General features: G+C 35.7%; 1 protein-coding gene across 1 annotated transcript in view; it reads left to right on the top strand.

Moving 5' to 3' along the window:
* LOC129220344 (putative methyltransferase C9orf114) overlaps positions 1-15,475 on the top strand; it is a 64,057-nt gene that overhangs the window by 38,036 nt on the left and 10,546 nt on the right. The window lies entirely within an intron of this gene.

The following is a 15,475-nucleotide window of genomic DNA, read 5'->3' as shown; positions in this document are numbered from 1 at the left end:
TTTGGAAATATTACGGATGAAATTGTTTAGCGCCATTTTATGGTGACCAAAAGTATTTTAGCATATGGCGACAATATCTCTTTAACAAAAAATAGTAACATACCGTTTTACAAAGTAAGGAGGGGGAGCATTATCCAAGGTATCCCAAAACGATTTCCGCAAATTCGGTAATATTTTAAATCGCACCAAGAACCCACAATAATTCAAATTTTCCAAAATAACTAAAGCAAGTTTAAGGGGATCACGGGCGCGCGGCTACATTTTTTTAAACAGTTCGTTCTTCAATAGACATACAGAGAAGGTAAGACTCAATGTAAAAAAAAAAATAAGTATTAACTGATAAATCTTTTTAAACATGTGAAGTTTAATTTCATATTTCGGAAATTCTTCACATTTGTATACGCTTAAATTTCGTGTTTTCATTTCTAAATGAATACTATTTTGCTCTTTTTACTTACTGCTACTTTAGTTTTATGAGTAAGGAAGAAGCTAGATTTCAAATCACGCGAAAAAGGTGTGTTTTAAATTCTCTCACTTAAAACAGAAAACAAATGCAAGTAACGATTGTTTCTCATAATTATTGCTAACCCAGGCAACGCCGGGTATTTTTGCTAGTTAAAGATATAAAATCGCTGTTCCAAAAAGTTTTCGCTTTCTTTGACAGGGCTACAGCCCAGACGAAAAAAGGAATCAAGCTGAAATTTCGCACACACATTTCTTGTGCCCTACTGATGTGCCTTTTTGTGCCATTTGACCTCCTCCCCTTCCCCCCCTCGTTTTTACCCCCCAAATTGTACCTTCCCGGGGTTCTATCACAGCCCCCCCGGGGGGGGGGCTACGGTAATGATTTTTTGTATACATATTCTTCGGGGGGGGGGGGGCATTGAGTACATATACAAAAATTCAACCCCCAGGGACATCATGGGCCGGAGTAATTAAAGTTTTAAAATCACTAATTTTTCCCCTAAATTCTTATGTACTTACTCTCAGCTCATAGGGTTTGTTTATCTCGGACTGCAATTACAAGGGTTAAAAACAGATCTAACAGTTATTCTTAAGTTGTCTTAGGAAATGAAATTCAATCAAGACTAAAAACAGATCCAACAGTTGCAACTAGACGTTAAATCGCGGATATCACAAAGTTGCCACAGCGACTGCGCATGCGCGCAGACTTAGCTCATTGGGCTTTCTGTTTTCAGATTCTATGTTGTTTGTTTATACTTAAGCAGAGAAACAAATTAATGAATGAGATTACAATGCTCTCCCCCCCCCCCCCCCCATTTTCGCCGATACAAAATATCTTTTCTTCCTGTTTTTTCAGTTTTGATATATTTATGGAGGGGCAGAAATATTAAATGTCGGCGCGAAACTGGGGTTAAACCATTACAATATTTTACGTGACAAATTATATGAAACTGTACGCATATGAATACGGCACATATAAATTTTTAATTGAAAGCGAAAAATAGCACTTTTTTATTGGTTTGTTTATTTTCTAAATTAATGGATTTTTCACAAACAATACATAATGAATTGAAAATATATGAAATACGTGTGTGGATATCCGTGCTTTGCAGTAATTTGTTAGCTGAAAATTTTTTTGCAATTAATTTAAGCAAGACTTTTAATGAGTTTCGTCCGCGCGCAACATGCGCATTCGCTATGGCAAATTTGGGATATCCGCGATTTGACATCGAGTAAAGTTGTATAGATCTTCTGACACATTCAAATTTAAAATATTTAATGGCTTAGTTTTTTTTTTTTTTTGCTTGGTGATAACATGCGTTATTTCTTTTTTTAAATGAACTTTTTAAACAAAACTAGGTATTAAACAAGACAAAGACTTCTATCAAGAAAAAGATAAATCACCAAACAATTAAAATTATCCCATAAAACGTAAAAAAATCCACGATTTAAGAAAAAATGTAATTAAACAAAAAGTGAAAAGCTAGATTAAAATAGCCCTCAAGCTGTAAAACATTTAAAGAAACCTTCATGAAAATGTTGAATAATCTGTCAAATAAAGAAACTGTAATAGAATTTATTGCGAAAGTGTAAAATACTCGAAAGCAATATAATTTAAAATATAGTATTTTATTATCCAAGAAATTTTCTTTGCAACAGAGAGATGATACAAGGATTGTAATAAAATTGAAACCACCCAATTCTCGCAAAATGAACATAGAATCTTAATAGTCAGAAAATAACTTGACGTAAAATTAGGCTAGCCATTATTGTTCCTTTAAAACACAAAACAGCGTTGTTTCAATTGAAACAACGCTTTGACTTGATGTTCTCAATTCTAAAAATACAGGACAAAGTAATAACATCAATGCAAAAAGATGTGATATCTCATCAAAAACAATTCTGTTGTAAAAATTTCCCCGCCAAGAAAACATTTAACTTTTCCACACAAAAAAGAAAACCTGCATCCTAAACCCAAAAACCCTCAGCCATAAAAAGTTATGATATCTAGTTTGCCCGCCAAGTATCTGCCAAACTATCATCCTCCCTCTTCTCCTTTTTCATCGCAGCTACTTCCATTAGAACCTCCTCCCACCTTCAACTCCTCAGAAATATGGATAGATCTTTTAAATTGTTTATCTTGTTTGGCGGGAAGCTTTTCAAAGTGAAGTGGTTGCTTGGTGAGCAAAAAGTTTTCTTGGCGGGGAAATTTTTACAACAGGGTTGTTTTTGATGAGATATAACTTTCCAGATACTCAACGTACATGAATAGCACGTAGGGTAGGTGGAGGTAAAGATCCGCGCGTCTATAAATCTGGGGGTAAATTCGTTTTTTTTACTACTTTGATCTAACTTTTCTAAAGTATTATTGAACATTGGAAAAGGTAGGATTTGAAAAGAATAATCAAGGAGTTACACGTTAATCCTGTTGCGTTAAAGCTTCACTTTGAATGAAAAATAGTTATTTTAATGCTTGTATAAAAACTAGTGATATGCCGGATCGTCAAAAAAAGTAGATCTGCGGATACGGATCCGGATTCGAATCATTAGTGTCAAAATCTGCGGATACGGATACGGATCTCAATATTTTTTTTAACCCCAATTCAACTATCCAAGTGTTTAATTTTTTTTACGGAAGGTATTCCCGTCAGAATAATAACACTGCTTCTTCAAAAAATGGCATCTACGGCGAAAATATAATCAAGACTATGATTTACTTTTTAAAGAAATCTCCGTTAAAATTGAGGGAGAGTTGGAAAGAACGGGTCAACGCTGCATTAATGCTTAAATAGAATGAAAAATGATTTCTAGCTTGCTCGGTAGATGTAGGATACAGGAGCAAGAGTGTAAAGCTGCTATTGGAGAGGCTAGAAATAATTTTCCGCATTTTTTTTCAGCATAAATGCAGCGCTGATCCATTCCACCCAACTTACTCCGACCGACAGAATAACAGAGAGGGGAACACCTTTACAAACAGTAAATAGAGAATTTAGTCTCATTTTCTTTGAAGAATGCCGAGGAAAACCAATATGAAGAATATAACAGAAACCCCAAATCAATAACAGAAACTAATATTAAACTAAAGGTAAAAAAAAAAAAAAAAAAAAACATGTCCTAGAGGGCCGATCTTTGATATTGAGATGGATTTTGCGAGTCAGAACACACATTGTTAACAAATATGAACTGACAGTGGATAGAAATTTCAAATCATTGAGCTTTTTCTCCTTATCCGACTACACTGGTGTGCAAAAATTAAGGACGAAGTCGAAAAATTAGCATATCAGCTGAACGAAGAGGCAGAGCAGAAAGAAAGACCAATCAGGAGATTAAGTAAGGTGATGTACGGTAGCACATGCGGAGATATGCAGGCAGACGTAATGGGGGATTGTCTGAGTAGTATAAAGCATGTTGTCGGTGTAAGATCAGTATTTCTGGCAAAGAGATTGCACGCCGTATAGCAATTAAAATCACACCGAGTTGCTGCCTCAGCGAGAAATGGCGAATAATCAATCTGTTAGACGACATCTGGATGCTTTTACCCCGAGTTCGAATCATTGGGAAGTTGGAGGAAGGCCGCAGTGTGACAAGTGTGACAAGTGAGTTCGGAATTGCTTACAGCATCGTTTCACGACTTTGGAGACAATTTCAAACTACAGGAACAGCTATCCGGGGGTTCAGTAGTGGTCGTCCACGAGGAACCACACCCGAAGATGACCGGTATATTGTCTTAGAGGCCAGAGGAAACAGGCGGCAGACAGCGGGAGAAATCGCTAGACACACGACACAGGCGACTGAACGACCAATATCGTGTTTTACAGTGGCCAGAAGACTGCAAGGTGGTGGTCTGTTTGCACGACGCCCTATACGGTGTGTACCTCTAACGCCTGTCCATCGGAGAAGGCGTTCTCTGTGGTGCCGGGAACACCGGAATTGGAGAGACAATGAATGGGGACGAGTACTCTTTACAGATGAGAGCAGATTCAGTCTGAGTAGCGATTCTCATCGCATACTCATCTGGAGAGAGCGGGGAAGCCGCAGTCATCCCTCGAACATCATTAAAAGGGACAGGTATGGAGGTCGCGGTGTTCTCGTTTGGGGAGGCATCATACTTGGTACTCGTACAGACCACATCTTCGACGTAGGTTCAGTCAACGGGACCCGTTATTGTAACGAGATTCGTTTTCCATACGTGCGTCTTTTTAGAGGCGCTATGGGTCCGCAGTTCCTTTTCATGGACGACAATGCACCATGTCATCGCACAGTATCTGCCGAACAGCTCTTAGAGAGTGAGGATATTGAACGTATGGATTGGCCGGCACGATCTCCGGATCTCAATCCCATCGAGCATGTATGGGATTTTCTAGGCAGACGCTTGGCAGCTCGTACCTTACCACCAGTAACGATTCGGGGGCTTCGATTGGCGCTGCAAGGACGAATGGGCAGCAATGCCTCAACAATTCATTGACACCCTCATTCTCAGCATGGGCAGACGCTGTGAAACCTGCCCAGCAGTCGGGGGAGATCATATCCCCTACTAAAGACCGGATGTTTCATGCTGGACACCCATCACAGGGATGTTTCGGCCTTCAGTCGCATTGCGCTCCATGCTACTTTTTCAATAAAGCTTCTTTTTATCCCTCTGATTTCTCTTTTAGTAAGTGTTGCTTACGTTACACATGTCCTTACGTATTGGGGACCTTACGGTATTAAATGTGTTGATTTGTAAAGCTTTTGTACAAAGTTATATTAAAAAAAACCGTCTCGTCCTTAATTTTTGCACACCAGTGTATGAAATAGCTACTGATCACGCGTATGAAGGCTTTGAATTGCATTTAAAATTTCCTTAACAAAATTATAGCTTTTACTGTAAATAACTTGGAAGTTCCAAACAAATATCAAACGCAGAAAACTTAGTTATTTTAATTTGGGGCCAATATTTTTAACGTTCGGATAAGTTTTTACTACCATAATTCTGAAAAACATTAAGTCGGTGTTTATTAATATTTCCGGTAAGTAAAGTTCTGCAAAAACGAGGCAAAGCTAAGAAACACTTTCGATCAAGTCACCTTTTGTACGAAAAACGAACTATCAAAATCGGTTCATCTGTTTAGGAGCTACGATGACACAAATAGACACTCAGATACACTTTTAAAACTTCCCGTTTCTTTTTGCGACGGGGGGTACAAATTGGCTTCTGAAATGATACCTTATATTTAAAATAGGGAATAAAACCTAATTTAAACGGAAATTAAGAGTCTTTTATTCAAATATTTAAAAATGTTTAGAATAGAAAAGATCCGTCAAAAAAGTAACGGATACGGATACAGATCTTTATTTTCCCTCGTTTATCCGGGGATACGGATACGGATATCCGGAACATCACTAATAAAAACAATAGTGTGCGTTTTTCATAAAGTGGCAAAATGGGGAAAGTCCCCACAGATGTTTTGGGGCAAATTCCCGTATCTTCAAAAGTGGAGATTTGCTCCACTGTGCTTAAAACTGCAATTTTTGAAATTTTATTGGCATTTTTGTTTAGTATGCGTTTTGTGCAATTTATTCTACTTTAAGAATAAATTGTCGGTGGACATTTTTTTAATAAAGATTGAATTTGGATAGGAGTATTAAATGTAAAAACTTACGTCCATTTCAAATTAAATATGTTTCCAATAATATAATTTCCTTTTTTTGTTCACATGATTTGAACGAATAATTTTCTGCCCCACTACTTATGAAAGAAAACAATTAAAAACCATGAGAAACGTCAAGTCTAATGAAGCACTTAGTTAATAGCCACTGTTTCTTCGTTTTGTATGATAGAAATTAAAAATCGGTTCAAATAGCTCGAACGAAGAAATCTCTGAAAGATAGAACAAAAGTATGGGATTTCAAAGAAGAAAGATTTCCCTTCACTTAAGAGTAACAGTGCTGGGAAAAACCCAAAGCTTATTCCTGCTCAATGTGATCAAGATAACTCCAATATGCCAAGAAGGAGAAGGCTATGTAAAAGCGGTTTTTAATTAAAAAAAAATATTCCAGGTGCCAGCAAATTTACTAAGACACAGAGTCATTCATTGTAAATCTTACTACTATTATATATGCGAAAGTTTGTCTGTATGGATGTTTGTTACTCTTTCACGCAAAAACTACTGAATGGATTTTGATGAAACTTTACAATACTATAGCTTATGCATCAGAATAACACATAGGGTAGTTTTCATCCCGTTATGGGGGGCAAAACCCCCCTTAAGGGAGGCGATAAAACACATTTTTCGTATAAATTCTTTAATATGGGGATGAAAAAATTCTTGCACATATTAAAATTATATGTCCATCGAAAGCTCTGATTTTTCTGCTGAAGATGGCACCTGCTCGAAATTTCCAAGTAGAATAAAAAACGAGTTATGAGCTTTTTACTTTCATGTTCGAAGGCTTCCCTTAACTCAATACAGTATCTATATATATAATTCTCTTACGTGCCGGCAAATGAAGGGGTGAATTTCTAATCCTCTGTTGGCAACACTTCGCCGATAAATCATGTAAAACAAACTTCTACGTTGTTTTGAAATCTTGAATCACAGAATACTCAACGAACTTTTTTTTTTTTTGAGATGAGTTTGAGTCGGGCTGTGGCCCATTTCAACCTTAATCAGCAAAGAAAAGCTCAAAGAAGGCAGGAAACCGTTCTTGAATCCAATTTAAGACGAGCCATTTCCAGAGTTGTATTCTCTGATTCGCTGCCGATAATTTTTAGCGGCTGGGGAATTTTCAGTCAGCAGTTCCTTCAACAGATCAGGTGCGTCACACAATGCCGGTAACCGCACCTTTCCGTCATGGCAACATTTAGTATATTTATTTGCAGTATTACGCTCTTTCTGCCAATAAAGAGCACCACAAAATTTGCATTCTTCACACATTGCTCCACAATCATGTTCATCGGCAATGTTGTTTTGAACGCGTAGGCGCTTTGAGCGTCGTCTATTCTCTGCTTCAGTACGACAGTTCAGTTCAAAATGAATAACCGAGAAAGAATTTACTTTATTCCTTTTATTCTCAGCTGAAAGGTTTCGCCAAATTTGTTTAGGGTTATAGTAGTTTTAGTATTGTGCAAGCAAAGTAGCCTTGGCGAGTTTTCGCGTTTTTAGTTAAACCATTTTTTGTTCGTGACGTGGCAAGGATTCAGAATAACAACAAGAAGGACAAACGTTTGAGAAAATATGTTTGGTGCTCTCTGAGCCTGTTTTTAGTCATGGCCAGCTCTATGTGGCATTATCAAGAACAAGATCTTTTGAAGCAGTGTCAGTTGTGGCTCCCAAACGGGACATTTTTAATTGTGTATATGAGGAAGTTTTCTCAGATTAGAATATATAGGAGTGTAAATATGTAAATATATATAAGAGTGTAAATAATGTAAATACATCCCTCGGGGGAGCCTGTAACCCCTAGAGGGCGCGTCCCCAGGTGGCGGATAGGGGAATGCCTTCATTGGTTTTCCAATGGGTGGTAGAAGGGAAATAAAATACCTTCCGCGGACCAACAGGTAGAAGTGCAATCTCTCCAAAGCAATGACAGACACTTTTGTATCTATAATGGTAAAGTTGTGCACATTGCCAAGGCAGTCATCTTACATACAGCAAAGTTAAACTGTCGAAAATCTGGCTAAAGCAGACAAATTAACATTATGAACGTAATTTTCATATTGGTTAAATGGATGGTGACCTAAATGCAATTACCAACTTTAATTTTTACGGAAAATTTTAGCTAGGCTAATGTATTGGCATACAGCGAGCGAGCGAAGCGAGCATGGATCGCGAAGCGATCCACAGGGAACTGCGTAAGCAGTTCCGGGGGTTGGCGAGCGATAGCGAGCAGGGGGCGATAGCCCCCTAGTTTAGTGTATCATCTCAATTCCCCGTCGATAGCGACAATTGTTGTATTGTAGACTATTTTTAGTTTTCGACTAACTGTTCAAGGCTTTTCTCAAGCAAAATCTGAAAGTAAGCTTTATGCACAAGATTGGCAAATAATACATGGATTTGGCTGATTATTTTCATGTTTATCGCAGCAAGGCAATTGATTTTATTTTGTGTGTGTGTGTGTGTGTGTGTCTGTGTTGACTGGGTATTAGATCGACCAGCAGTAATCTCGCCAAACTGTTTTTGCGGAACCATTTCATCAAGCTAAAGATTATGCGAATACTGTTTCTCGATTTTCACCATGTAAACAAAAGATCGCCATTTCTTTAATATTTCTTTCCTTAAATCATTTGTTATCATGTAAAATAATCCGCCACCTAAATTAAACAAATCCATAAACAGCACAAATTTGCGCATAATTTTAAACAATTTCCAAATTTTACTACTTATTTTGGAAACATTTTGGGTAACATCATTTCATGATCACCAGAAGTACCTCAGTATTTGGCGACACTATCTCTTTGATGAAAATTCGTAACACACAGTTCTACAAAGTAGGGAGGGGGAGCCTTATTCAAGGTAATCCAAACGATTACCGCAAATTTGGTAACATTTTAAATCGCAATAACTGATTACGGGTGGCTACATTTTTTAAAAGTTTGTACTTCAATAGCAATATAGAGAAGATTTTAGAATATGTTTAAAAAAAAAAAAAGATAAATCTTTTTAAACAAGTGAAGTTTAAATTCATATTTTGGAAATTCCTCAAATTTGTATATTCTTAAATGTCGTTTTTTCGTTTCTAAAAGAGTACTATTTTGTTCTTCATGCTTACCGCCGTTTTACTTTTATGGGTAAGGAAAAAGCTCGATTTCTAATCACATCAAAGTGGTGTGTTTTGAAAGTGTGTGTTTTCAGTTAAAGAAGAAAACGAATAAAAGTAAATGAGAGCGATTGTTTCTCATAATTATTACAGTCCTAGGCAACGCCGGGTATTTTTGCTATGTAGAACAACTGGTAACTAAATAAAGTAATTAAATAGAGTCTGTCCCCTACCCCCAGTTACTGTTGAAAAAAGATTATTTTTCGCCAGGATGTGCCAAATACATGTAAAACATTTTCTTTATAGCATCTTCTGTTTGGAATTAAAAATCATATCTTATGAATACATAGATTAAGCAAACATTTTACGCAGTTTTATAAACTTGGCAAGTCTCTGGCGAATGTATGGTACTGTGGTCCTATGGCGATAAATAACGGATTTGTATTTATTATTTCACATTTTTAAGCTGCTTTTAATTGCAAAAAAAAAAAAATGAAATTAAACAAAATGACATATTAAAAACTTATTCGATCGGCAGAGTTATGATAACGCTGTCGGGACGAGTGTTCAAAAGTATTGGCGCCGCTACAATCATTACAAAAACTGAAAAAAAAAAAAAAAAAAACATTTTTTTTGGTAGCTATTTGACCTCTGCCTGTGTTAAACATTAACATGAATCGATAAAATAAATATATATATATATATATAAAAAAAACATCAACGTGAGCGAAGCCGCGGGTAAAAGCTAGTGAATACATAATTTAAACTAGTATGTTGTGGCCATCACGAAACTTTCTTCTATATTTTTCTTTTTTTTTCTGATCCCTCCCCATGCTTGACAAGGAAGCAATATTCCCAACAAAAACAAAATTACACATGCAAAAACTTGACGACCATCCTAATGTCTGAATTATTGCAAAAGCAAAGCAAAGAGCGAAAATTGAAAGTTATTTTAAAAGCCTTGCTTGAATTAATTACAAATATTTTATTTGTTAACAAACATAAGATGGCAACAGTTAAAAATTTTAAATCATTGAGATAATATTTCCGATCATTTCCATACAATTAAAATCACGAGAAATACGCAAACGACAATCTATTACGATTTATCTTTCTTATTGTTGCATTAATAAAGCTATTTTTATTCGCAAAAAGAAAAAAAAAACCTCTTGGAGAGGTTGGCGTCAAAGTTGAACCAACACCTGTTTACATATGGAATCACATATATTCCAAATTTCAACCAGACCGTAGCATTACTTCTTGAGATAGGACACAATGGAAAAAAAGAACTTGCGATTGCGCTGCCCCCTTTTTAGCTGTTGACACCAAAATAAAATCAGCTCTTATACCCACTAAGGGCTACTTGCCGATAAATTTTTCTTTCATTCTGTTCATTATTTCTTGAGATACAGCATTTCGTTCGATTTCATGCGATAGTTTTTGCTGTAGAGCGGTCACAAAAAACTGTCACACACAGACGTGACACACACACACATACAGACAGACAGACATTTTTCAAAAATAGTCGAAATGGACTCAGCACACTTCAAAACGTTCGAATCCGTCAAAATTTGAAATTCGAAAATTTGCACGAATCCAATACTTTCTTCTATATATTAGATATAGAAGAAAGTAAAAATTGCCGTAACCTCGCAGGACAGCATGGTTAGTAGCAGTTTTAAGAGACTATTTGCTACGTAGGTACTTATAGTTGCAATAAAACTAACCTGGCAGTGTCGTAATGCTGTGATACGAATCAAAAAAGCGTTCATTATGCAGCCAGGTTAGGTTTGTCCCAACTATACATAGTTTAGCTTCAGTCAATTAACTTCTTACTTTCTTCTATATCTAATACATAGAAGAAAGTATTGGATTCGTGCAAATTTTCGAATTTCGAATTTTGACGGATTCGAACGTTTTGAGGTGTGCTGAGTCCATTTCGACTATTTTTGGAAAATGTCTGTCTGTCTGTGTGTGTGTATGTATGTGTGTGTGTATGTGTGTGTGTGTGTCACGTCTGTGTGTGACCAGTTTTTTGTGGCCGCTCTACAGCAAAAACTACCGCATGAAATCGAACGAAATTTGGTACACATATGTGCCCCTATGTGAACTTGTGCCCATTGGTTTTTGGCGCGAATTCCTCCAAGGGGGGTGGAGCAATGGGACGTTTTTTGAGTTACGCGTGCTTGCTATTCCTCAGGAAGTAACTGGCGGAATCAGACAAAATTTGGTCCATATGTTGCCATTAACAGGAACAGGTGCTGATTCAATTTTGGTGTCAATAACTCAAACGGGGGTTGAGCTATAGAACGTTTTTTGTCGTCAATTGTGACTGCTGTATCTCAAGAAATAATGAACAGAATGAAAGAAAAATTTATCGGCAAGTAGTCCTTAGTGGGTATAAGAGCTGATTTTATTTTGGTGTCAACAGCTAAAAAGGGGGGTAGCGCAATCGCTCGTTCTTTTTTTCCATTGTGAGTGCCCTATCTCAAGAAGTAATGCTACGTTCTGGTTGAAATTTGGAATATATGTGAATCCATATGTAAACAGGCTTTGGTTCAATTTTAACGCCAATCGCTCCAAGAGGTGTTGATTTTTTTTTTTTTTTTTAATAAAAATAGCTTTATTAATGCAACAATAAGAAAGATAAATCGTAATAGATTGTCGTCTGCGTATTTCTCGTGATTTTAATTGAATGGAAATGATCGGAAATATTATCTCAATGCATGGCCCCACTGAAGCATCCAGCGCATTCAGTGGGGCCATGCTCAATGATTTAAAATTTTTAACTGTTGCCATCTTATGTTTGTTAACAAATAAAATATTTGTAATTAATTCAAGCAAGGCTTTTAAAATAACTTTCAATTTTCGCTCTTTGCTTTGCTTTTGCAATAATTCAAACATTGGGATGGTAGTCAAGTTTTTGCATGTGTAATTTTGTTTTTGTTGGGAATATTGCTTCCTCGTCAAGCATGGGGAGGGATCAGAAAAAAAAAAGAAAAATATAGAAGAAAGTTTCGTGATGGCCACAACATACTAGTTTTTCATAATGCGACTGTCATATTTTCCCACGTAACTGAATCCTTCTTTTGTGGAGAGGGCATCATTTTTGTACCAGTTTTTAAAAAATCATGTTTAAATTTATAAGATATTCGAGTTCAATAAACGAATGACACTATAGGGATTGCCAAGTGTTTTCATCAAGGGGTCACTCTTATTATTCACAGTCCAGGCCCGTGTCCAGGATTTCATAAAGGGAGGGGTTTTTGCAGGCCTGTCACTTCAAAATATTTTGTTTTGAAGGGGAGGGGTGTTTGTTCAGATCATTGTTCAGATAAAATGTAGCGTTTGATCGATACATTTTATCTGAAAAAACAACAAAATATGTACAAAAATGCTCAAATTCATCATGTTTGCAGGGATGTGCCAGTTGCGACAAATTGCTCCAAAAGACTGCTAAATGAACTTTTCTGCTCCAAAATCGGACAAACTTGCGCCAAAAGTGCAATTTTGCATTTAATGTTGCAGTTCCTTCAGCATATTTGGCAGTTTTTTCAGATTATCATCAAGTTTAGGCATTTGGAACTTGTTTTTACGATTCTTTTTATGTAGCCCCGATTTTTTGCGTATTTCAAAATCCGATTGCATCCGCTTTTAAAAATTCAATCGTTTTAATTCTTATGTGATCGTTTCCTTTGAGTTGAAAAATTTTGCATTGACCATTATTTTCAACCATTCTTATCTTTTGTTTTCAGAAGAAGAGCACTTGTAAGTTCGTCTTCTTGCCACGCCCACTCAAAAATGTCAAATCTAGTTGCATCCGAATTGATCTAAGCAAATGCCATGTGTAAAAATTAATATTGTTCACCAGTTCTTAATCTTGGGTTTCTTAAGATTTTAGCACAGAAAATTGATCCCTAATTTTGGTTGGAGACACATAAGATAGCAAAAATCGGGGAATTCTAATGCTCTGGCGATGAAAATGCAGACATTTAAAGTTTCTGAGACTCAAGCATTACTTTCCATATTCTGAGCCTGCCTCAAAATTTTTATTTTTATTTTTTCACATGTATTTTAAAATTCCTTTTCTTATGAAATCATTTCTCAAAAGCATTTTTTTTTCATTGTAATTCCATTATTAATTTTGTGATTAAATATCAAATAGTTAAAAATTAAAGGTTTTAATGGTTTCCTTTGCTTGATCTTCAGATTTGTTAATCAAGAGTGGCTCAGTATGTAACATATATGACTATGTGTATAAGGTCAAATGTTAGTAAATAACTTACAGGTACCAAAAAAAAAAAAAAAAAAAAAGATTAACAAATAGCTCTTTAAAACTCACTTGTAATTTGTTGAGGTAAAGTTTTTAAATTTAACTGTTCTTTTTTGCTTTTTTTTCTAGCCTTTTTGAATATGTTTTTGAGTTTTATGTATATATATCTTGTGTCTTTTACATATATGTATGAACTACATAAAAGAAACAAAATTTAAAAACAGATATCAAACACCAAAACTTAAATAAGAACAAAAGCAGTGATGTATTAAGTAAAGTAAATATGTGAACTAAATTTAAATCAGTGTAAGAAAAAAGTAGAGCAGGACATGGCTTGTTTTTTGTGAAAAATATTAGACAAAAAAGAAAATAAATAAATAAATAAATATAAAATAAAATAAAAATAAACAAATAAATAAATTTAAGAGAGCTTCAATTAGTAGTTGGAGTGTTGGAGTTACGGTTTTTTGCATCCTTAATCTCCTTTTTTATCATTTTATGATGTCACACATGTTTCTGTGCGTGAAATATACATAGTTGCTACAAATTGATGCAAAATTTAACTTTTCGTTGCTGCAAGCTGCTCCAAATTTGCAATTTTACTGCTCCAGGCTGCTCCGAATTCACCGTTTTACTTCTCCAAACTCACCATTTTCCTGCTCCCAAGATTGCTCTAAAAACGAGTTTAGGACGGCACATCCCTGTGTTTGTAAAATCCAGGGCGAGGGGTAGCAATTGACTCCCCCTGATCTCCCAAATGATGGGCCTGCTTTTGGCTTCAATTATTTTCATTCTTAATTACATTGTCAGGAAAACACACTTCAGTGTGCAAATAATTCTTCACTGTTTAAGGTCACAATGAGGGGCTTAGCAGTTTGGAGGGGAGGGGGAATGGTTAAATTCACAGAAGATTAGGTTTTAAGTAATATACTACCTATTCTATTAATGTATTTTACACACAGCAGAACCTCGTTAAGCCAGCGCCTGTTTATCCTGATCAAATTTGTAGAAAAAATATATTTACGTAAATAATCATTTAAAATTATGATTTCAAGAACAGAAGTTTAAATGCGCCAAATACTCGGTTTCATTTCAATTAAGCATACTACTCGTGCAAAGGACGTACAATAAAGTATAGTACTAATTTAGCAAACAATATGATATACTTTGGATGTCAGCCCAATACTATTGCAGCTGAATTATAACTGATGAAGTAATTGAGAAAAAATGGTATGATATAGTTTTGTTAGAAAGCATTGTTTTTTGGTGCAATAAAAGATAAGTCTGCATATTTAAGAATATTATTGATTATTATTAGGATTTTCGTTTATTAGGATTGCCTTTGGTCCTATGTAGTCCGGATAATTGAGGTTGTATTGTACATGTAAGGATCGTTATGAACCCCACCTCCCAGAAGGAAATTTCTGGTTGGGCAAGAAAACCTCAGTATTTATCCATTTTACTGCTTGTTTAGATTCAAACCTATTATCTGTTTACAGTGTAATATATTGTAACAAGTACTGAGAAAATTTCACAAACTCTTTTATAACATATGTTTTCAGGTTTTAATACTGTAGGATAATGCTTAGCAAACTAAATAGGAAGAGTTTTGATGCAGATGTAAATTACATTAACAAACGCAATTACTATGCATCTACAGAACGGCAACAGTTATTGCTTTTTGTGAAACGCCCCAGATCAAAACCCCTTATGTGAGAAGCAATATTAAACAAAGTATTGACAGCCCATTCAACTGTTCCTCCATCTCTGTTTTTCCAAAATATGATTTTAGTTGATTAAGAGAAGACAGTGTCGTAAGTTACCAGGCAGCTTTAAAGAGAATACTTTTTAAAAAAAGTTCTGTACACAAATTTGAACATTAAAGCTAATTTTAAGTCAAATATGCACAATTCTTCATTTATTTTTTATTTTTTCTCCAATGGGAGGGGTTTAACCCCTAAAACCCTCCCCTTGGACACGGCTCTGTCACAGTCATCT

Source organism: Uloborus diversus, chromosome 4 (assembly GCF_026930045.1).
Source record: "Uloborus diversus isolate 005 chromosome 4, Udiv.v.3.1, whole genome shotgun sequence".
In the NCBI taxonomy this organism is placed as follows: Eukaryota; Metazoa; Arthropoda; class Arachnida; order Araneae; family Uloboridae; genus Uloborus; species Uloborus diversus.
This window is presented reverse-complemented; position numbering and strand designations above follow the sequence as displayed.